Below are 26,048 nucleotides of genomic sequence, written 5' to 3' on the forward strand. Positions count from 1 at the left end.
GAAACCAAAAGCTGATTCTTTGAGAAAATTAATAAAATAGATAAGCCACTAGCCAGACTTATTAAGAGAAAAGGAAAATCAAAACACATCAAAAGAATCAGAAACAAGAAAGGAAAAATCATGACAGACCCCAAGGAAATACAAAGAATTATTAGAGACTACTATGAAAACTTTTATGCTAACAAGCTGGAAAACCTAGAAGAAATGGACAACTTCCTAGAAAAATACAACCTTCAAAGACTGACCAAGGAAGAAACAGAAAATCTAAAAAGACCAATTACCAGCAATGAAATTGAAGCAGTAATCAAAAAACTACCCAAGAACAAAACCCCTGGGCCAGATGGATTTAACTTGGAATTTTATCAGACATACAGAGAAGACATAATGCCCATTCTCCTTAAAGTTTTCCAAAAAATAGGAGAGGAGGGAATACTCCCAAATGCATTCTATGAAGCCAACATCACCCTAATACCAAAACCAGGCAAAGACACCACCAAAAAAGAAAACTACAGACCAATATCCCTGATGAACATAGATGCAAAAATACTCAACAAAATATTAGCAAACCAAATTCAAAAATACATCAAAACGATCATACACCGTGACCAAGTGGGATTCATCCCAGGGATGCAAGGATGGTACAACATTCGAAAATCCATCAACATCATCCACCACATCAACAAAAAGGACAAAAACCACATGATCATCTCCATAGATGCTGAAAAAGCATTCAACAAAATTCAACATCCATTCATGATAAAAACTCTCAGCAAAATGGGAATAGAGGGCAAGTACCTCAACATAATAAAGGCCATATATGATAAACCCACAGCGAACATCGTACTGAACAACGAGAAGCTGAAAGCTTTTCCTCTGAGATCGGGAACAAGACAGGGATGCCCACTCTCCCCCCTCTTATTTAACATAGTACTGGAGGTCCTAGCCATGGCAATTAGACAAAACAAAGAAATACAAGGAATACAGACTGGTAAAGAAGTTAAACTGTCACTATTTTCAGATGACATGATATTGTACATAAAAAAACCAAAAGACTCCACTCCAAAACCTCTAGACCTGATATCGGAATACAGCAAAGTTGTAGGATACAAAATTAACACACAGAAATCTGTGGCTTTCCTATACAATAACAATGAACCAATAGAAAGAGAAATCAGGAAAATAATTCCATTCACAATTGCATCACAAGACTAAAATACCTAGGAATAAACCTAACCAAAGAAGTGAGAGACCTATACCCTGAAAACTACAAGACACTCTTAAGAGAGACTAAAGAGGACACTAACAAATGGAAACTCATCCCATGCTCTTGGCTAGGAAGAATTAATATCGTCAAAATGGCCATCCTGCCCAAAGCAATATACAGACTTGATGCAGTCCCTATCAAATTACCAACAACATTCTTTAGAAAACTGGAACAAATAGTTCAAAAATTCATATGAAAACACCAAAGACCCTGAATAGCCAAAGCAATCCTAAGAAAGAAGAATGAAGTGAGGGGGATCTCACTCCCCATCTTCAAGGTCTACTACAAAGCCATAATAATCAAGACAATTTGGTACTGGTACAAGAACAGAGCCACAGACCAGTGGAGCAGATTAGAGACTCCAGACATTAACCCAAACATATATGGTAAATTAATATTCGATAAAAGAGCCATGGACATACAATGGGGAAATGAGAGTCTCTTCAACATATGGTGCTGGCAAAACTGGACAGCTACATGTAAGAGAATGAAACTGTATCACTGTCTAACCCCATATACAAAAGTAAATTCGAAATGGATCAAAGACTTGAATGTAAGCCATGAACCATAAAACTCTTAGAAAAAAACATAGGCAAAAATCTCTTCGACATAAACATTAGCGACTTCTTCATGAACTATCTCTCCGGGCAAGGGAAACAAAAGCAAAAATGAATAAGTCAGACTATATCAAACTGAAAAGCTTCTGTACAGCAAAGGACACCATCAATAGAACAAAAAGGTACCCTACAGTATGGGAGAATATATTCGTAAATGACAGATCTGAGAAAGGCTTGACATCCAAAATATATAAAGAGCTCACGCACTTCAACAAACAAAAAGCAAATAATCCAATTAAGAAATGGGCAGAGGAGCTGAACAGACAGTTCTCCAAAGAAGAAATTCAGATGGCCAACAGACACATGAAAAGATACTCCACTTTGCTAGTTATTAAAGAAATGCAAATTAAAACCACAATGAGATATCACTTCACACCAGTAAGGATGGCTACCATCCAAAAGACAAACAACAAATGTTGGCGAGGTTGTGGAGAAAGGGGAACCCTCCTACATTGCTGTTGGGAATGTAAATTAGTTCAACCATTGTGGAAAGCAGTATGGATGTTCTTCAAACTGCTCAAAATAGACTTACCATTTGACCCAGGAATTCTACTTTTAGGAATTTACCCTAAGAATGCAGCACTCCAGTTTGAAAAAGACAGATGTACCCCTATGTTTATCGCAGCACTATTGACAATAACCAAGAAATGGAAGCAACCTAAGTGTCCATCACTAGATGAATGGATAAAGAAGATGTGGTACATATACACAATGGAATATTATTCAGCCATAAGGAGAAAACAAATCCTATCATTTGCAACAACATGGATGGAGCTAGAGGGTATGATGTTCAATGAAATATGCAAGAGAGAGAAAGACAAGTATCAAATGATTTCACTCATCTGTAGTGTTTAAGAACAAAGAAAAAACTGAAGGAACAAAATGGCCACTAACTCACAGAACCCAAGAATGGACTACAGTTACCAAAGGGATAGGGACTGGGAAGAATGGGTGGGAACAGAGAGATAAGGGGGAAAACGGAGCTTTACAATTAGCACATGTAATGTAGGGGGTTGGGGACATGGGGAAGGCAGTATATACTGGAAGGCAAGTAATGATTCTATAGCATCTTACTACGCCGATGGACAGTGACTTTAATGGGGTAGGTGGGGGGGACTCGATAATAGGGGGAGTCTAGTAACAATAATGTTGTTCAAGTTATTGTACATTAATGATATCGAAAAGAAAAAAGGATAATTTAATCTACATCTCATGTAAGATTGTTATTTATGAGAGCAAATGGATGAGATGAGCAAATTCTATACTATTTGGTATATAATCATTTAATTTAGTTTAGTTTCTGCCCTCTTATATGTTAGTGGTGCCCCCATTATCAACAACAAAACAAAAAAATGTTAAAATATGAGCCATTTTAAGTAGATTTTAGAAATTTTAATGTAGCTTCACAGTTGAAAGAATTTATCTTGTTTCTTTTTCCATTTTCTTCTCTTCTGGATTAATATTTAAAAGATTGTTAAGTTCATTAACAATACAATGTATGGGTATTTTTGTACTTCACAGATTTTATGAAGGAGATTCTTTAGCATGTAGCCTTTATCTGGGCAATATTTTTCTTCTGTGATAAATATGATGCAGGTCTAAATGAATTCAAGTCTGAAAAAAGACACTTAAAATAACATTTATTTGTGCACTGGAATATTTGTCCAATTTATACCAATATTTGGAAAGGTAAAAAATGAGAATTGATGGCTATTGTTTCTAATTTATTTATTTATTTATTTATACATTTGATCATGGCAAATTTTTTTTTGGTATCATTAATTTACAATTACATGAAGAACATAATGTTTACTAGGGTTCCCCCTTCACCAAGTACCCCCCAAATACCCCTTCACAGTCACTGTCCATCTGCATAGTAAGATGCTGTAGAGTCACTACTGGTCTCTGTTCAACCTATGAATTTTGAAGGGACACAATTCAGCCCATAACTCCATGGTTTGAAATAATGCAGATAATGAAAATGAGAGTCATTACAATACCAATGCCAGAATCACTGAGAAAGAGTACTAAAGTGCTGTGTTATTTCAATGACAGATGAAGAACATATAAAACTAGATTGGGAGGTAAATAACCGATTCTGTTGATGTGTGTTGAGTCTCTTTTTCTCGTAACAAGTCTGGCTAGAGGCTTATCTATTTTGTTAATGTTCTCAAAGAACCACCTCTTGGTTTCATTGATTTTTTTCTGTTGTTTTATTCTTCTCAATTTTATTTATTTCTTCTCTCATCTTTATTATGTCCCTCCTTCTGCTGACCTTAGGCCTCTTGTTCTTCTTTTTCCAATTTCGATAATTGTGGCATTAGACTATTCATTTGGAATTGTTCTTCCTTCTTTAAATATGCCTGGATTGCTATATACTTTCCTCTTAAGACTGCTTTCGCTGAGTCCCACAGAAGTTGGGTCTTTGTGTTGTTGTTGTCATTTGTTTCCATATATTGCTGGATCTCCATTTTAATTTGGTCATTGATCCATTGATTATTTAGGAGCATGTTGTTAAGCCTCCATGTGTTTGTGGGCCTTTTTGCTTTCTTTGTACAATTTATTTCTAGATTTATATCTTTGTGGTCTGAAAAGTTGGTTGGTAGAATTTCAACTGTTTGGAATTTACTGAGGCTCTTTTTGTGTCCTAGTATGTGGTCTATTCTGGAGAATGTTCCATGTGCACTTGAGAAGAATGTGTATCCTGTTGCTTTTGGATGTAGAGTTCTATAGATGTCTGTTAGGTCCATCTGTTCTAGTGTGTTGTTCAGTGCCTCTGTGTCCTTACTTATTTTCTGTCTGGTGGATCTGTCCTTTGGAGTGAGTGGTGTGTTGAAGTCTCCCGAAATGAAGGCATTGCATTCTATTTCCTCCTTTAATTCTGTTAGTATTTGTTTCACACATTTTGGTGCTCCTGTATTGGGCGCATATATGTTTATAATGGTTATATCCTCTTGTTGGACTGATCCCTTTATCATTATGTAATGTCCTTCTTTATCACTTGCTACTTTCTTTGTTTTGAAGTCTATTTTGTCTGATACTAGTATTGCAACACCTGCTTTTTTCTCCCTGTTGCTTCCATGAAATATCTTTTTCCATCCCTTGACTTTTAATCTGTGCATGTCTTTGGGTTTGAGGTGAATCTCTTGTAAGCAGCATATAGATGGTTGTTGCTTTTCTACCCATTCTATTACTCTGTGTCTTTTGATTGGTACATTCAGTCCATTTACATTTAGGGTGATTATTGAAAGATACGTACTTGTTGCCATTGCAGGCTTTTGATTCGTGGTTACCAAAGTTTCAAGGTTAGCTTCTTTACTACCTTACTGTCTAAATTAACTTGCTTATTGAGCTATTATAAACACTGTCTGATGATTCTTTATTTCTCTCCCTTCTTATTCCTCCTCCTCCATTCTTCATATCTTGTGTGTTTTGTTCTGTGCTCTTTTTTGGAGTGCTCCCATCTAGAGCAGTCCCTCTAAAATACCCTGTAAAGGTGGTTTATGGGTGGCAAATTCCCTCAACTTTTGCTTGTCTGGGAATTGTTTAACCCCTCCTTCGTAATAAAATGATAATCGTGCTTGATACAGTATCCTTGGTTCAAGGCCCTTCTGTTTCATTGCATTAAATATATCATGCCATTCTCTTCTGGCCTGTAAGGTTTCTGTTGAGAAGTCTGATGATAGCCTGATGGGTGTTCCTTTGTAGGTGACCTTGTTTCTCTCTCTGGCTGCCTTTAATACTCTGTCCTTGTCCTTGATCTTTGCGATTTTAATTATTATGTGTCTTGGTGTTGTCCTCTTTGGATCCCGTCTCTCTGGAGTTCTGTGTGCTTCTGTAGTCTGAGCAACTATTTCCTCCCCCAGTTTGGGGAAGTTATCAGCAATTATTTCTTCAAAGACACTTTCTATCCCTTTTTCTCTCTCTTCTTCCTCTGGTACCCCTATAATGCGGATATTGTTCCTTTTGGATTGGTCACACAGTTCTCTTAATATTGTTTCATTCCCGGAGATCCTTTTATCTCTCTCTGCATCAGCTTCTATGCATTTCTGTTCTCTTGTTTCTATTCCATCAATGGCCTCTTGCATCTTATACATTCTGCTTATAAATCCTTCTAGAGATTGTTTCATTTCTGGAATCTCCCTCCAGACGTCATCCCTTAGCACTTGTATATTTCTCTGCAGCTCTGTCTGTTTATGATTTTTATTTTGAATTCTTTTTCAGGGAGACTACTTAGGTCTGTCTCTGCAGATCCTCTCTCAGTGTTTGTATGAACTATTTTGGACTGGACTAAATTTTTCTGCCTTTTCGTGGTGATAGCGGTGGCTATAGGCAGGTTGCAGGTGTGTCAGCTGGGAGATGAAAGTCCTTTCCTGTTTGCTGGATGCCTTGCTCTTCTCCGCTGCCTGTGTCAGTTACCCGCACTCCTGGAACAGCCACCGGGTTAATCCCCTAAGCAGCTGTGGGCGGGGTCTTCGTCAGAGCAGCACAGAGCCCTGCAGGGAGTGGCAGCCATGCCAGGTGTGCTCCTCCGTGATAGCGGTGCCCCTGCCGGGCAGCTATGTACCAGCAGCAGCCTTTGGATCTGGCCCAGGCGGCTGTGTGTCAGGCTGGGATTCCGGTCAGCTGCTGGGAGCATGGCTGCTCCCTCTGGCACCACTGCAGGTGCTCACGGGCCTGTCCCGTGCCCCTCTGGTGCCGCCGCTGCTGGCACACATGGGCCACTCCTGGGGAGCTAGGTTGCCGCTGCTGCAGGCTCACACAGACCTCTCCTGGGCTCCTCCGGTGCCGCTGCCACCGGCGCATGCAGGCCGCTCCCAGGCTGGTCAGTCGCCACTGCAGTGAGCTCACATGAGCTGCTCCTGGTCCCCTCTGGCACCACCACCCCCGGCGCCCACTGCCAGTCTCCAAGTACTGGGCTGGTGTGTCTGGGTACACACCAGTTGGGGGGACAACTGGCAGGCTGCTTAGTGCCATGAGGGGCTTCAGAGCTGTGCTGCCACCCAGGGGGTTAGGGCACCTAAAGTTTCCCGGGATTCCCAGCTGGTGGCTAAGTGTGCTGGGATGACTTTGTCCAGCTGTGGGGTCCCTGTCTCTTTAAGACTTGCAAAAAGCTCTTGCTTTTCTTTTGTCTCTGGGGCGCCAGTTGCGGGGACCTGCCCACAGGTTTTGCTTTTCCATTTGTCTAATTTCCAGCACCCCGTGCACCTTGTGTCTGCGCTCTGGGTGTGGATTTCTAGAGCTGGTTATTTAGCAGTCCTGGGCTTTCACTCCCTCCCTGTTTCTTCCTGCTGGGTTCTGTAGGGGGGAGTGTTTGGGTCTTGCCTGGCTGTGGCTTGTATCTTACCCCCTTCGTGTGATGTTGAGTTCTCGCAGATGTAGATGTATCCTAGCTTTTGTACTGTATCCACTGGTGTCTCTTTTAGGAATAGTTGTATTTATTGTATTTTCATAAATATATGTGTTTTGGGGAGGAGATGTCCACTGAACTACTCATGCTGCCATCTTCCCGTGGTCCTAATTTATTTTTGTAAGACACTTATTAAGAAGGAGTGAGGTAATTAGAGGAATCCTCAACTGAAATAAATATAATCCCAGACAATCTTTTAAATCACAGAGGACTTGGGACCTCCTTTATAATTAGTTAACATTAACATCACTGTATATAATCATTAATTATAGGGAAAATTGTATTTAAGGTCTAGGAGAAAATGAAAACAGCAAGAAAATGGAAAAGATCACAAAACAGTTAGTCCATGACCAAGTGTGTATACATATCTACATCTCTTTCTGTCTCTCTCTCTCACATACACACAAATATAACTAGTTATAATCATGTACTTTCAATAGGTCTAACACTTATATTTCCTGAAAATAATCATTCAACAGTTTAGAGGGAAGAAATATAGTACATTGTTATTATAAGTGACATTTACTGTATGTATCAAAAGTTATTATGACTAATCCAGGACTCTGTTAAATCCAACTAAATAGCTTCTTAAATGTTGGTGAGGCACAATCAGTATATTCATGTTTTTCTCATGTTTTTCAATGATTAGTACTTTGGAGAGAATGTACAGTTAAATTCTTCATGAAAGTTACTTATCATTTCAGTGATACTGTGTTTCAACTAAAAATTAGTTGAAAATAACAATATATCAAATTAGTCAGAAGATGAAAAAGCTAATCATCCCTTGTTAGAAATCCACTTAAAATGATTCAATGGTGCTTTTCAATATTCTACAGCTAAGGGGAGTTTACATTTTAAGTTGTAACTATTTTTTTTTATAATGTACAGAGTATCAGGTAGCAGGTTGAAGAAACACTAGAAATAAGGATAATAAAATTTTAAGTGATATTAGGTTCATTCATGATACTCATTTTCTATCACTCTTACAAAGTCTAATGTTACTAAAAATGAGAAAATGGTGCATCTGAGCAGCTTATTAGATTAATTTTAAATCTAAAGATCCTGACTATCATGCTTGGCATATAAAATATGAGTTCAAATTGATGAATATTTATAGTGATCCCACAGTATGCCAAAAAAAAAACCCTGCTTGTTTCTCTAAAATGGCTTATAAATTAGTTTGGGAAGTTCCCAAGGGAAAAAGAGTTCATTGAAAGAGCAATTAGGAAAAATTGAAAGAGTCAGTAGAGGGAAATAAAGATGGTGGACTAGGAAGGCAATGCAGAAATCTTCCACACATACCAAGGAAGCAGCTACAGAAAATACAAACAACCAAGAAAATGACCTGAAGACTGCAGAACAGACTACCTACACCTGGTGAAAAAGAGAAGACCACAAAGAGAAGGGTAAAGTGGCAGTGCCATGATAGATCAATCTGGAACCAAGCCTTTCTCTGATCCGAGCACACAAGCAGAGGGCAGGGAGGGAGAGGAATGGAGTGGGGAGGGGATAAGCATTCAGAAACTCTGCACACTTTGCCCTGGCTACCTGCTCTGGAAACACAAGTCCACATTGCATTGGCGTCTGGTGATAGCAGGGCTGGACACCAGGGAGAGTTGGAGCACTATGGGAGGATGAGGCTCCACCTGCTTATAGAAGACAGGCATGCTCAACTGGTCCTACTGAGACCCAGCACAAAGGCAGCAGTTTGAAAAACTTACCAGTAGTGGAAAGGGTGCCTGAGGAGTGAGGGTTGGATGGATCTCTCTCTGCAGGAGGAAGTGCAAGTGAACGATGCTTCCCAAGCCCTCCCACAGCCCAAATGGTTAGGCACTTGTGGGAGACCCAAACACTCCATACCCCTAAACTGCTCATCCCTGAGATGCTTCCCTACACCCTTACCTGCTCAACCTGCTCAGCCCAGCAGCATCAGACTTTGTTGCCTGGTAATCAGGGAGAATTTGCTGTCTGGAAGGGAGAAGGAGGCTTTTCCAGCTTTCTTGGCCCCCTATCAGGACAATTTGGCTGGTGCCTGCAGGAGCCAGCTCTGAGCACTCCTTCCTCCTCACTGGTGGCCTAGCCCAGCACCACACATTGCCCACCTCACTAGCCCAGCCGCTCCACTATCACTGCAGGGCAGGCGGAGGGCAGTCAACCCACAATGATCCCTCTGCAGTTTACAAAGGGCCAGCAGTAGAGAGCAATCACTCATGGCTGACTGAGATCAGCCACTGCCAGGAAAAAGGTAGCCCCACCCATAGGCCACCAACAGAAACTAGGATTTCATCACAAAGGAGAATCAGGCACTGGTGAGTAAAGAGTCTTGAGCTTCTGGGAACCACCAGAAACCTTCTTCATAAAGCCATTACTCTCTAGACCAGGAAGCATAGAGGATTTATCTAATACAAATGAAGAAACAGAGATACTCTGACAAAATGAGGAGGCAGAGAAAATGTTCCAAACAAAACTACAGGATGAGAAACCAGAAAGAAAGATCAATGAAATGGAGATCAGCAATCTTCTTAATAAATATTTCAAAGTAACAATCATAAATATGCTCACTGATCTGCAGAGAAGTATTGACAATCTCAAGGAAGACTTCAACAAAGAGAGAAGAGTTGAAAAAGAGTCAGTCAGCTGAAAAATACAGAAACTGAAAATGAAATGTACATTGGAGGGAATGAATAATAGATTGCTGCAAGTAGAGGAGACAATCAGTTAGGTGGAAATTAGAGAATAGGAAAACAGCAAAGCTGAGAAATAGAAAACAGAATCTCTAGAAATGAGAGGATGCTAAGAGACCTGTATGACAACTCCAAGTGAAACAACATTTACATAATAGGGGTACCAGAAGGAGAAGAGACAAAGGGGTAGAAAGTCTCTTTGAAAAAATAATTGCCGAAAACTTCCCCAGTCTTGAGAAGGAAATAGACATTCAGGTCATGAAAGTGCAGAAAACCGCTAACAAAAAGAACCCTAAGAAGACAACACCAAAATATAGTTAAAGTGACTAAAATTAAGGTAAAGGGAGGGTATTGAAAGCAGTCAGAGAGAGAAAAAAATTACTTATAAGGGAAACCCCATCAGATTATCAACAGATTTCTCAGAAGAAACTTTACAGGCCAGAAGGGAGTGGCATAAAATTTTTAATATATTGAAACTGAAGGACATTCAACCAAGAATAATCCTCTACCTAGCAAGGTTATCATTCAAAATTGAATGAGAGATTTAAAATTTCCCAGATAAACAAAGGCTAAAGGAACTCAGGACCACTAAACCAGCATTACAGGATATGTTAAAAGGCCTTCTGCAGATGGTAATGTTCTTAAACCTAAATATTTTTCTCCAGTGAAAATAAACCCACAGTAAAGCTAGTAGACCAATTACTTACAAAGCAAGTATGAAATTAAAATTAAACAAGACAAAACAAAAGTAGTAAAATCAACTATACACAAAATAAGTCAAAAGATACACAAAAAATGAAGATCATGACATCTAATACATAAAGTGTGGAGAAAGAAGAATAGAAACTACTTTTAGATTGTGCTTGAAATAGAGTGATCATCAACTTAATATAGAGTATTATATATTTAGGAAACTATCCATGAACCTTATAGTAACCACAAACCTAAAGCCCATAATAGAACCACAAAAAATTAAAAAACAAATCCAATCACAACACTAAAGAAAACCATCAAATAACAAGAGTATAAGAGAGGAAGAAAGAAACAGAGAGGAACCACAAAAGCAACCAGACAACAATTAATACAATGACAATAAGTATATACCTATCAAAAGTTACCTTAATTGTAAATGGACTGAATGTACCAATCAAAAAAACATATGGTGGTAAAATGAATAACAAGACCAATCTATATGCTGCCTACAAAGCACTCATTTCAGACCTAAAGACATACACAGACTGAAAGTGAAAGGATGGAAGAAGATATTTCATGCAGATAATGGGAGAAAAAAGCAGGAGTAGCAGTATTTAGACAAAATAGACTTCAAAACAAAGAAAGTGGGGGGTGCTCAAGATGGCAGTGTGAGTAGGGCGGCAGAAATCTCCTCCCAAAACCATATATATTTTGAAAGTACAGCAAATACAACTATTCCTAAAAGAGTGACCAGAAGATACAGTACAACAGCCAGGTTACATCTACATCTGCGAGAACTCAGCATCTCATGCAAAGGGTAAGACACAAAGCAGTGACCTGGCAGGACCCAAGCACTGCCCCCACCCCAGCTCACTGGTGGGGGGAAAAGAATCAGAGTGGGGAGGGAGTGGGAGCACAGGACTGCTAAATAACCAACCCTAGTAATCTGCACCAGGAGCACAGACACACATTGTATGGTGTACTGGATATTAGAAACAGAAAAGTAAAAACCGAGACTGAGACTGCAAGTGGGACCCCACAGCCAGCTCCCATGGGACAAAAGAAAAGCAGGTGCTTTAAAAGTCTTAAAGGGACAAGGGTTTAACAGGTAGAGAAAATCATCCTGTCACACTCAGCCCAGAAGTCAGTGAATCTTAAGGAACTTCAGGCACCCTAACCCCCTGGATGGCAATGCAGCTCTGAAGCCCCTCATGGCAATAAGCAGACTGCCATTCATTCACCCCACCCCTGCCAGCACTGCAAGAGAATTGGCTGACCCGCCATTGCTGCAGACCAGCTGGGGAACAGCCCCACCCACAGCAACCACAACGATTCTTCTCCCAACATGCAGCTAATTGAGTGAGACCCAGAGTCTGCCTCCTGCATGCACTGCCCGGCACAGAGTGAGGAACCTGGCACAAGGTCCAGAAGGCATGAAGGGGCGCCGTTCTCTCAGGAGAACACACACTGCGTGCCTGCGACTCCCGGCAGTGCCTAGGCCATTCTGAGGGCCACCCTGCCCATGGCAGCTCAGGGGATTAACACAGAGACTGCTCCCTGAGTGAAGGTAACTTGCACAGGAAGCAGAGAAGGGCAAGGCAATGAGCAAGCAGGAAGGGACTCTGTTCACCCAGCTGACACATGCACCACTTGCTGGCAATCACTTCCATTGCCAGGAAAACGCAGAAGAACCTAGTAGAGTCGAAAATTACTCAAACTCCAGAGAAAGGGCCTGGTGAGATAGATGTAACATATGTTCCTGAAACAGAATTCAAAATAAAAGTCATAACCATGCTGATGGAGTTGCAGAGAAATATGCAAGAGCTAAGGGATGAAGTTCAGAGGGAGATAACAGAAATGAAACAATCAATGGAAGGACTTAAGAAAAGACTGGATGAGGAGCAAGAGACTGTTAATGGAATGGAAATCATAGAGCAGGAATACAGAGAAGGTGAGGCAGATACAGATAAAAAGACCTCTAGAAATCAAAGAATATTAAGAACTGTGTGACCAATCCAAATGAAACAGTAATTGCATAATAGGGGTACTAGAAGAAGAAGAAGAGAGAAAAAGGGATAGAAAGTGTCTTTATGCACCCAACACAGGAGCACCAACATATGTGAAACAAGTAGTAACAGAATTAAAGGAAGAAATAGAATGCAATGCATTCATTCTAGTAGACTTCAACACACCACTCACTCCAAAGGACAGATCCACCAGACAGAAAATAAGTAAGGACACAGAGACACTGAACAACACACTAGAACAGATGGACCTAACAGACATCTACAGAACCCTACACCCAAAAGCAGCAGGATACACATTCTTCTCAAGTGCACATGGAACATTACCCAGAACAGACCACACACTAGGACACAAAAAGAGCCTCAGAAAATTCAAAAAGATTGAAATTCTACCAACGAGCTTCTCAGACCACAAAGGTATAAAGCGAGAAATAAATTCTACAAAGAAAACAAAAAGGCTCACAAACACATGGAGGCTTAACAACATGGTCTAAATAATCAATGGATCAATGACCAAATTAAAACACAGATCAATCAATATATGGAGACAAATGAAGAAAAACAGGGCAAAGCCCCAAATTCTGTTGGATGCAGCAAAGGCAGTTCTAACAGGAAAGTATATAGCAATCCAGGCTTATTTAAAGAAAGAAAAAAAATCCCAAATGAATAACTTAAAGTCACAATTATTGAGATTGAAAAAAGAAGAACAAATGCGACCCGAAGTCAGCAGAAGGAGGGACATAATAAAGATCAGAGAGGAAATAAATAAAATTAGGAAGAATAAAACAATAGAAAAAAATCAGTGAAACCAAGAACTAGTTCTTTGAGAAAATAAACAAAAGAGATAAAACTCTAGCCAGACTTATTAAGAGAAAAAGAGAATCTATGCACATAAACAGAATCAGAAATGAGAAAGGAAAAACCGTGATGGACCCCACAGAAATACAAAGAATTATTGTAGAATACTATGAAAATCTATATGCTAACAAGCTGGAAAACCTAGAAGAAATGGACAACTTCCTAGAAAAATACAACTTTCCAAGACTGACCAAGGAAGAAACAGAAAATCTAAATAGACCAATTACCAGCAATGAAATTGAATTGGTAATCCAAAAACTACCCAAGAACAAAACTGCCAGGCCAGATGGATTCACCACTGAACTTGATCAGACATATAGGGAAGACATCATACCCATTCTCCTTAAAGTTTTCCAAAAAATAGAAGAGGAGGAAATTCTTCCAAACTCATTCTATGAAGCCAGCATCTCTCTAATACCAAAAGCAGGCAAAAACACCACAAAAAAACAAAATTACAGATCAGTATCCCTGACAAACAGATGCAAAAACACTCAACAAAGTATTAGCAAACCACATTCAAAAATACATCAAGAGCATCATACACCATGATCAAGTGGGATTCATCTCAGGGATGCAAGGATGTTACAACATTCAAAAATCCATCAACATCATCCACCACGTCAACAAGAAGGACAAAACCACTTGACCATCTCCATAGATGCTGAAAAGGCATTCGACAAAATGTAACATCCATTCATGTTAAAACTCTCAACAAAATGGGTATAGAGCGTAAGTACCTCAACTTAATAAAGGCCACATATGACAAACCCACAGCCAACATCATACTTAACAGTGAGAAGTTGAAAGCTTTCCCTCTTAGTAGATTAAGAAGACAAGGATACCCACTATCCCTGCTTTTATTCAACATAGTACTTGAGTTCCTAGCCATAGCATTTCACAACACAAAGAAATAAAAACAATCTAGATTGGTAAAGAAGAAGTGAAACTGTCACTGTTTGAAGATGATGTGATATGGTACATAACAAACTCTAAAGAATCCACTCCAAAACTACTAGAACTAATATCTGAATTCAGCAAACTTGCAGGATACAAAATTAATACACAGAAATCTGTTGCATTCCTATACACTAACGAAGAACTGGCAGAAAGAGAAATCAGGAAAAGAATTCCATTCACAATTGCATCAAAAAGAATAAAATACCTTGGAATATACCCAACCAAGGAAGTGAAAGACCTACACCCTGAAAACTACAAGACACTCTCAAGAGAAATTGAAGAGGACACTAACAAATGGGAACTCATCCCATGCTCTTGGCTAGGAAGAATTAATATTGTCAAAATGGCCATCCTGCCTAAAGCAATATGTAGATTCAAAACAATTCCTATCAAAATACCAACAGCATTCTTCAATGAACTGGAACAAATAGTTCAAAAATTCATATGGAAACACTAAAGACCCCGAATAGCCAAAGCAGTCCTGAGAAAGAAGAATAAAGTGAGGGGGAATCTCACTCCCCAACTTCAAGCTCTACTACAAAGCCACAGTAATTAAGACAATTTGGTACTTGCACAAGAACAAACCCACAGACCAGTGAAACAGAATAGAGAGTCCAGATATTAACCCAAGAATATATGGTCAATTAATATATGATAAAGGAGACATGGATATACAATGGGGGAAATGGCAGCCTCTTCAACAGCTGGTGTTGGCAAAACTGGACAGCTACATGTAAGAGAATGAAACTGAATCATTGCCTTACCCCATATACAAAAGTAAATTCAAAATGGATCAAAGACCTGAATGTAAGCCATGAAACCATAAAACTCTTGGAAAAAAACATAGGCAAAAATCTCTTGGACATAAACATGAGTAACTTCTTCATGAACATATCTCACCAGGCAAGGGAAACAAAAGCAAAAATGAACAAGTGGGACTATATCAAGCTGAAAACATTCTGTACAGGAAAGGACATCATCAATAGAACAAATAGAAATCCTACAGTATGGGAGAATATATTCGTAAATGACACATCCAATAAAGGGTTGACATCCAAAATATATAAAGAGCTCATGCACCTCAACAAACAAAAAGCAAATAATCCAATTAAAAAATGGGCAGAGAAGCTGAACAGACAGTTCTCCAAAGAAGAAATTCAGATGGCCAACAGACACATGAAAAGATGCTCCACATCGCTAATCATAAGAAAAATGCAAATTAAAACCCCAATGAGATATCACCTCGCACCAGTTAGGATGGCCACCATCCAAAAGACACAACAACAAATGTTGGTGGGGATGTGGATAAAGGGGAACCCTCCTACACTGCTGGTGGGATTTTAAATTAGTTAAATCATTGTGGAAAGCAATATGGAGGTTACTCAGAAAACTCAAAATAGAAATACCATTTGACCCAGGAATTCCACTCCTAGGAATTTACCCTAAGAATGCAGCATCCCAGTTTGAAAAAGACAGATGCACCCCATGTTTATTGCAGCACTATTTACAATAGCCAAGAAATGGAAGCAACCTAAGTTTACATCAGTAGATGAATGTATAAAGAAGAGGTCATTCATATACACAATGGAATATTATTCAGCCATAAGAGGAAAATAAATCCTACCATTTGCAACAACATGGATGGAGGTAGAGGGTATTATGCTCAGGAAATAAGCCAGGCAGAGAAAGACAAGTACCAAATGATTTCACTCATCTGTGGAATAAGAACAAAGAAAAAACAGAAGGAAAAAAACAGCCACAGACTCACAGAATCCAAGAATGGACTAACAGTCACCAAAGGCAAAGGGACTGGGGAGGATGGGTGGGAAGGGAGGGATAAGAGGAATAAGGGGCATTGTGATTAACACACATAATGTGGTGGTAGGGGCTTGGGGAAGGATGTATAACTCAGAGAAGTCAAGTAGTGATTCTATAGCATCTTACTATGCTGATGGACAGTGACTGTAATGGGGTATGTGGTGGGGACTTGATAATGGGGGAGTCTAGTAAGCATAATATTGCACAAGTAATTTTAGATTAATGATACAAAAAAAAAGTGGATAGAGGACCTGAACAGACATTTCTCCAGAGTAGAAATATTAATGACCAACAAGCACATGAAAAGATGTTCCACATCACTAATCACCAGGGAAATACAAATTGAAACCACAATGAGATAACACCTTACACCAGTTAGGATCGCCATTATCCAAATAACAAGAAATAACAAGTGTTTTGTGAGGATGTGGAGAAAAGGGAACCCTCCTAAACTGTTGGTGAGAATGTAAATTGGTGCAGTGACTGTGGAAAGCAGTTTGGAGTTTCCTCAAAAAAGTAAGAATAGATATACCAACAGACCCAGTAATTTCACTTCTAGGAATTTACTCAAAGAAAACAAAATCTGTGACTCAAAATTATTTATGCAACCCCATGTTTATTGCCACATTATTTACAACATCCAAGTCATGGAAGCAACTAAAGTGTCCATGCATAGATAAGTGGATAAAGAAGTGGTATATATATATATACACAATGGAATATTATTCAGCCACAAAAAAGGTATCCTGCCATTTACAATAACATGGATGGACTTAGAGGGTACTATCCTAACTGAAATAAGCCAGATGAAGAAAGACAAATATCATATGATTTCACCTATTTGTGGAATGTAAAAAAAGAAAAGCAAAATGAACAAAATAGCAGGAGACTCATAGACACTGAATTGTGACTGGTGGTTACCATGAGGGAAGGGGTTGGGGTGGGTGGGTGGTGGGCAGGGTACAGCGGATAAAGAGGCACAAAGGTACTCAGTCATAACATAAGTTGGTCTTAGGGTTGGTAGTGGCATGGAGAATATAGCCAATGATTCTGTAATATCTTCCTATATTGACAGATATTAACGGCAGTGATGGAGGTATGATTTAGTAATATGGGTAATCTTTGAATCACTGTGTTGTATACTAGAAGCCAATATAAGATTGTATATCAACTATACTTTAATATAAATAAAAGAAAGTCATCTACTATCATAGCTGAAGCCTCAAACAATATTAGGCAAAAATGACTAAAAATTGCATTTACTTGTAGACCTTCAGCACCTAGTAAAAATCTTACAGGATGGCACACTTGCACTGGACCTAGCTTATACTGGCCATGAGAGCCAATTTTTCAATTTTCAGGAAATTTTTTAGATGGTTATTAAAGATACACAATATTAAAACATAAATTCTGTTAACATACTTTTAAAGGAATTATATTAAAAACAAAGACAACATACTTGAAACTCATCAGTTTGAATCATTTCACTAAATTTTTTTTCATCTCTTTTCTTGAAGTTGTTAACATCTATTTTATCTGTATGGTTGGAACACTATGTAATGGTGGCTACTATGTATCCGATCACAACTCTGTGTTCACGAATATCAGGATGATAGTTTGAAATCAGCCATAGTGGGAGTATTAAATACCATGAAAATTGACAAATGCTACAAATCACCACTTTTCGTTTCAGAGAGCCACTTGCTAAATATTCATCAGTACAACACTGCTCATTATTTTTATTTTGGTATCATTAATCTACAATTACATGAAGAACATTATGTTTACTAGGCTCCCCCCTTCACCAAGTCCCCCCCCAACATGAAACTTCACAGTCACTGTCCATCAGAGTAGTAAGATGCTGAAAGATCACTACTTGACTTCTCTGTGTTGCACAGCCCTCCCCGTGCCCCTCATACACTGTACGTGCTAATCATAATGCGCCCTTTCTTTTTCCCCACCCTATCCCTCCCTTCCCACCCATTCTCCCCAGTCCCTTTCCCTTTGGTAACTGTTAGTCCATTCTTGGGTTCTGTGAGTCTGCTGCTGTTTTGTTCCTTCAGTTTTTCTTTGTTCTTACACTCCACATGTGAGTGAAATCACTTGGTAAGTGTCTTTCTCCACCTGGCTTATTTCACTGAGCATAATACCCTCTAGCTCCATCCATGTTGTTACAAATGGTAGGATTTGTTTTCTTCTTATGGCTGAATAATATTCCATTGTGTATATGCACCACATCTTCTTTATCCATTCATCTACTGATGTAAACTTAGGTTGCTTCCAATTCTTGGCTATTGTAAATAGTGCTGCAATAAACATAGGGGTGCATATGTCTTTTTCAAACTGGCTGCTGTATTCTTAGGGTAAATTCCTAGAAATGGAATTCCTGGGTCAAATGGTATTTCTATTTTGATCTTTTTGAGGAACCTCCATATTGCTTTCCACAGTGGTTGAACTAATTTACATTCCCACCAGCAGTGTAGGAGGGTTCCCATTCTCCACAACCTCGCCAACATTTCTTGTTGTTTGTCTTTTGGATGGTGGCCATCCTTACTGATGTGAGGTGATATATCATCGTGGTTTTAATTTTCATTTCTCTGATGACTAGCGATGTGGAGCATCTTTTCATGTGCCTGTTGGCCATCTGAATTTCTTATTTGGAGAACTGTCTGTTCAGCTCCTCTGACCATTTTTTATTGGATTATTTTCTTTTTGTTTGTTGAGGTGCATGAGCTCTTTATATATTTTGGAAGTCAAACCTTTATTGGATCTGTCATTTATGAATGTGTTCTCCCATACTGTAGGATGCCTTTTTGTTCTATTGATGGTGTCTTTGGCTGTACAGAAGCTTTTCAGCTTAATATTGTCCCTCTTGTTCATTTTTGCTTTTGTTTCCCTTGCCCAGGGAGATATGTTCATGAAGAAGTTGCTCATGTTTATGTCCATGAGATTTTTGCCTTTGCTTTTTCCAATAGTTTTATGGTTTCATGACTTACATTCAGGTCTTTAAACCATTTCAAATTTACTTCTGTGTATAGGGTGAGACAGTGATCCAGTGTCATTCTCTTACATGTAGCTGTCCAGTTTTGCCCACACCATCTGTTGAAGAGACTGTCATTTCCCCATTGTATGTCCATGGCTCCTTCATGTTACATTAATTGACCATATATGTTTGGGTTAATGTCTGGAGTCTCTGCTCTGTTCCACTCATCTGTGGCTCTGTTCTTGTGCCAGTACCAAATTGTCTTGATTACTGTGGCTATGTAGTAGAGCTTGAAGTTGGGGAGTGAGATCCCCCCCTGCTTTTTTCTTCCTTCTCAGGATGGCTTTGGCTATTCGGGGTCTTTGGTGGTACCACATGAATTTTTGAACTATTTGTTCCAGTTCATTGAAGAATTCTGTTGGTAATTTGATAGGGAATGCATTGGATCTGTATATTGCTTTGGGCAGGATGGTCATTTTGGCGATATTAATTCTTCCTAGCCAAGAGCATGGGATGAGTTTCCATTTGTCATTGTCCTCTTTAATTTCTCTTAAGACTGTCTTGTAGTTTTCAGGGTACAGGTCTTTCACTTCCTTGGTTAGGTTTATTCCTCAGTATTTCATTCTTTTTTTTTTTCTTTTTTTTTTTGAGAAGGCATCTCTCATATTTATTGATCAAATGGTTGTTAACAACAATAAAATTCTGTATAGGGGACTCAATGCACAATCATTAATCAACCCCAAGCCTAGTTCTCAACAGTCTCCAATCTTCTGAAGCATAACGAACAAGTTCTTACATGGTGAACAAATTCTTACATAGTGAATAAGTTCTTACATGGTGAACAGTGCAAGGGCAGTCATCACAGAAACTTTCAGTTTTGATCACGCATTATGAACTATAAACAATCAGGTCAAATATGAATATTCATTTGATTTTTATACTTGATTTATATGTGAATCCAACATTTCTCCCTTATTATTGTTATTATTATTATTATTATTTTAATAAAATGCTGAAGTGGTAGGTAGATGCAAGATAAAGGTAGAAAACATAGTTTAATGCTGTAAGAGGGCAAATGTAGATGGTAAGGTGTGTGCCTATAGATTAAGTATTAATCCAAGCTAGACAAGGGCAACAAAACATCCACGGATGCAGAAGATTTCTCTCAAAACAGGGGGGGTGGGGTTCTAAGCCTCACCCCTGTTGATCCCCAATTTCTCACCTGATGGCCACCCTGCGACTGTGCCTGTCTTGGATTGCTCCTCCCTTGAGGAATCTTACCTGTCTCTGGCTAACCAGTCATCTTCCGGGGCCATACAGGGAAATGTAATGTTGGTAAGTGAGAGAGAAGCAATATTCTTTGAAAAGGTTAGCTTTTTACTTCTTTGCAGATTTATGCCCTGTGGCTTTTATGCCCAGCATTTGTCTTGAGGTATCTTTACCACTTGGAATAATTATGATACTCGGTAATTTCGTTATGAGGCATGAATTCTATTTAAGGGTTGTAATTAGGAAGGAAGAAGAAAAGCTATAGAAGTAGCAGACGGAAGAAAACATGGGAAGATTGATTATTTCTTTGACTTATCTTCTTGTAGAGTAACATAAGCATGTATAGGTTTTAAACTACTAATTAAATTGCGCACACACATTAACATAATAGGAATACAGCTACATAACTAAAGCAGACCTACAATTACCAGCCATATCCAGTGAAACGGAGAAAACCATTTAGGCACTCTAGGAATTTGTGAAAACTTATCAATGATATGATGGATATTGTCTAACTGAATTTTAATAGTTTGAGAAAAACAGACAAATTAAAACAACACATTCCTGGGAACTGTTCACATCCCATATGTTCTTTTAACAGTAGATAGTCTGCAGTCGCAAGATTTTGGAGTGCTGCAACTTGCACTTCTCCTAATTCTTGGTTGAGTTCCAACAGTATAGATCCAGTCAAATTTGTTGTTTTACTATATGCACAGGCCAGCTTAGATATCTCCTTCATTCCCATGGCAAGTCCAGGAGCTGGTGGGATGAGTGCATTTACAGCTGTAGCAGTGCCTGGATCTTTGTTGGGGTTTATTTTGTGCTCTTTTGCATTTCCTTTGACTACGTTTGTGGGTAGTTGATTTTATTTTTTTCCTTTAGTTACTATTTGGTTGGTCTGCTTTCTTTGCTGTGATTTTATTTTCTCTCGTGACTTCTATTTAGCCTTAGGAGTGCTCCCATCTGTAGCAGTCCTTCTAAAATACTCTATAGAGGTGGTTTGTGGGAGGCAAATTCCCTCAACTTTTGCTTCTCTGGGAATTGTTTAATCCCTCCTTCATATTTAAATGATAATCATGCTGGATATAGTATTCTTGGTTCAAGGCCCTTCTGTTTCATTGCATTAACTATATCATGCCATTCTCTTCTGTCCTATACGGTTTCTATTGAGAAGTCTGATGATAGCCTGATGGGTTTTCCTTTGTAGTTGACCTTTTTCCTCTCTCTAGCTGCCTTTAAAACTCAGCCCTTGTCCTTGATCTTTGCCATTTTAATTATTATGTGCCTTGGTGTTGTCCTCCTTGAGTCCCTTCTGTTGGGAGTCTGTGTGCTTCCGTGGTCTGAGCTACTATTTCCTCCTCCAGTTTTGGGAAGTTTTCAGCAATTATTTCTTCAAATACACTTTCTATTACTTTTCCTTTCTCTTCTTCTGGTACCCCTATAATGTGGATATTGTTCCGTTTAGATTGGTCACACAGTTCTCTTAATATTGTTTCATTTCTGGAGATGCTTTTATCTCTCTCTGCATCAGCTTCTATGTGTTCCTGTTCTCTGGTTTCTATTCCATTAGTGGCCTCTTACATCTCTGCCATTCTGCTTTTAAGTCCTTCCAGAGATTGTTTTATTTCTGTATTCTCCTTCCGTAATTTGTCCGTTAGCTCTTTCATTTTTCTCTGCAGCTCCATCAGCATGGTTATGACCTTTAATTTTAATACTTTTTCAGGAAGATTGGTTAGGTCTATCTCCCCTAGCTCACTCTTGGGGGTTCTCTCTGTTAGTCTGGTCTGGATCAAATTCTTCTACCTTTTCATGGCGGTGTAGGTAGTTGTGGGGAGTTGGCTCATGTGTCAGCTGGGTGAATGTTCCTTCTTGCTAGTTTGTGACCTTCCTCTCCTGTGAGTATGGCAACCCCTAGTGGCTTGTGCTGGTCACATTTGTGCAGACACGGCCTCTAAGTCTGGCCCGGGTGGCTCCTGTGGGCATGGCTGGCCTCAGGCTGCTGCTCTGCTATGGTGGAGCCACGCCAGAGGGGGAACGGGCGGGAGGCTGTTAATCACCCTGAGAGGCCTCCAAGCTATGCTGCCACCCAGGGGGTTAGGGTGCCTGGAGTTGTCCGGGATTCCCAGCTGCTGGGCTGAGTGTACCGGGATGCTTCCGTCCAGCTGTTAGGCTCCTGTCCCTTTAAGACTTTCAAAGAGCACTTGCTTTTCTTTTGTCCCAGGAGCACTGGCTGCATGGTCCCGCTCACAGTCTTTACTGTTCCTTTTCCCTAATTTCCAGCACACCACGCACTGTGTGTCTGCGCTCCCAGTGTGGATGACTAGGGCTGAGTATTTAGCAGTCCTGGGCTCCCTCTCCCTCCCCGCTCTGACTCCTCTCCTCCCACCAAGGAGCTGGGGTGAGGGATGCGCTTGGGTCACTCCAGGCCACTGCTTGTATCTTACCCCCTTCATGAGGTGCTGGGTTCTCACAGGTGTAAATATAACCTGGCTGTTGTACTATATCTTCTGGTCTCTCTTTTAGGAATAGTTGTATTTGTTGTATTTTCAAAAATATATATGGTTTTGGGAGGAGATTTCCCCTGCTCTACTCATGCCGCCATCTTGGCTCCTCCCACCACTGCTCATTTTTAACACATTAGGTTGGAAATTCTAGGTCTGTAGAAGACTTGAGAATTAAATACAAAATATCTCATCAAGCAGGTGAGTAGGGTCTCTGAAAGTGCCTTGCAAATGAAAATTGGGGAAGATAGGTATTATTCCAGATGAATTAAACCTCATGATCAGGTATTCCATCTCTATCAGGGCATGCCAGGAGCTTTTTAAAGGTATATTTGACATGGCTTTTCTCCACACACCTAGGGGTCTTTGTTGTGATTCTCTTATTGGGGATTACTATAAACTCCACACAATTTTTCTCACTATTGATACCTCTAATACCATAGGGTCAACTAGGTCATATGGTTCAAACAACAAGACTGCTTGCATCACAGCCTAAACCTGCTGCAGAGATTTTTTTTCCTGTTCTGAGCCCCACTTAAAGCAGAAATACTTTAGTGTCACCCAGGTACCTCCACAACCCCTAGGGACTTCTGAGGTGATGTGCTCCTTTGTGGTGAGAGGGTTGAGATGCAAAAAATGTTTCCTTTATTATTGAAGGTATGTTCTGCATACCCTGGGCCACTGAAGTCCTAAGGTTTTTGTTAACTTTGTGGTAGTCCCTTGAATTTTCGTGGGTCTATCTCTCACTTTCTGGAGTGTGTGTCTCTTAACATTGGAAACGTTCAGGGATTTTTTTTTCTCAACCATTTAAATTGGCAATGATATCATCAATGGAATGAACTGTTATTCCATGGGATATGTGATCTAGGTCTCTTTGGACTATTTTATGAAAGAGAACAAGAGAATTAACATATCCCTGGAACAAGACTGTAAATGTATTCTGTTGTATATTCTCAGTGAAGAAAAACTATTTGTGATAACAGAAAAGAATGCATTCTCCAGATCAACAACCACATACCATGTATCTGATATGTTATTTAGTCCACTTTTATCTTCCTGGATCTATCTAGGCTTTATAAGACCAAACAGTTTACTCAAATGGAGATATAATGAAGACTACTACACGTACATTCTTTACACTGGCATTAATTTCTGACATTTCCCCTAAGATTAAATACTGTTTTTTGTTTACTATCTTTAAGGGGGGGTGATCTTAGAGGCTTCCACTTGGCCTTAGCTACTATGATAGTTCTCATCCTGCTGGTTGTGCCAACTACTAAGGATGCCCATTTCAATTATTAATTTAAGAAAAAGGAAATCACCACTGAGTAGTTCTGTAGACCCAGTGAAATCACTAAGATCCAAATCTGAATCATGATTCTATTTATTACCTGGTCCTCAGTTTTTGCCACTCTACCAGGGATTCTGCCTGATGCTCCAGGTATTCAGATATCAATGTCAACTGGATCTTATACCCAACAGTTCTCAAAACATTTGGATACTACTCCTTCTTTGGTGCACAATTACCTAAGTAAAATAGCTGTGGGTCCCTCTCAAGATGGACTGGGACAATCATTGCTGGTGTACTTACCGTAGTGTTGCAGGGTCTTTCCTTCTAGTGACTTATCTCTCTTTCAGTCAATCAGTTCAGGTTCCAAAAACTGACTCAAGTCCAGGAATTGGGCAAAAAGTAGGGATTTTTATTGGAGTAACTATGCTCATCTACCTGATCATTGTTAGAAATGGCACAAAACTAAATGTGATTTGTTCCCAGAGGAATTAACATTTAAACCAAAAAGGTATTAACAAGAAGCCTACATGTCAAAACATGTACCAGAGAGTCACTCTGGCTGGGAGGGAGAGGGAGATTAAGAAAGAGCAGGCTGTGTGTCACTTCAGAAAAATGCAAGAAAAGTTTTGAACCAGCCAAAAAATTAAGACAAATGTAAAGAAAGCCTAATATAGACATATCTTGCTTAGACAACATCCAGGAAAGAACCCTGTAGTACTCAACCAATGAGAAATCAGGGGAGGATTCCTCGTGTGCTAAGGGATAAATTGCTTGTTATAACCATCCTGAGTGTGCAGGCTTACCAGACACCCAATCTTTCAATATTGCCATTAAAGCCTCACGCAGCTCTTCTCTTTGACTCTGTGTCCACTTACTAAGTTTGGACCAGTGAGCACGTTTCTCACATCAAGTGTCTTTGATTTCACTTCATTTTATGGCTTGAGTAGCTGCTTCTGTTTTTCCCCTAAGGATGCCATGTTCTGTTAAACATCTCCATTACTCTTTGAAGGTCAGGGTCTCCTGGCTTTTGTTCCAAACTTGTTCATTACTCTAATTACATCAACCTGGCTTCTGATTATAATAGTACTCCACCTGGCTTATAATGTATCAGGGGCCTATCATCCCTATTTATATTAATGAGGCCATTTCTGCAACAGCATGTGTTACCATCACCCCTGGCCAGGAGAGCACTTCCTCCGTAAAACATTTTTTTGTGATGTCCTCTCTCACCATCACATTTCCAGCAAATGTGATGGTAAATGGTGTATACTTTTAATCCTCCCAATAAGTACAGCCCTCCAGTGGGTTTTCTGGACTTACACAGTATATCCATTCTAGCATTCCCACTTCTGCCACATATCTTCCACTACCTGCCATGGCAATTCTAGCATTTCTACCTAAGTTAAGGTAAACCATTGCTCTGTCCATGTTTGGGAAAGGAACCATCCTTGGGGCACTTGCCAAGGAGTCAAACCCTGTTTCCTGGGAAAGTACTCCCAAATCAATACACTTTCCCTTATCCAACTTTATGTTCTGCTTCCCTCCCCCACTTAGTCAAGAACCCTCAGAATCCAGTCCCACACATATTCCCCCCAAACTCATGCCAGTGCATGTTGGTGGGAACTGCAGTTCCTTTGAGGTAGAGTTCCTTTCCTACTGTAGAGTAAGAAAAATCATCC

The sequence above is a fragment of the Manis pentadactyla genome, chromosome X (assembly GCF_030020395.1).
Source record: "Manis pentadactyla isolate mManPen7 chromosome X, mManPen7.hap1, whole genome shotgun sequence".
NCBI lineage: Eukaryota > Metazoa > Chordata > Mammalia > Pholidota > Manidae > Manis > Manis pentadactyla.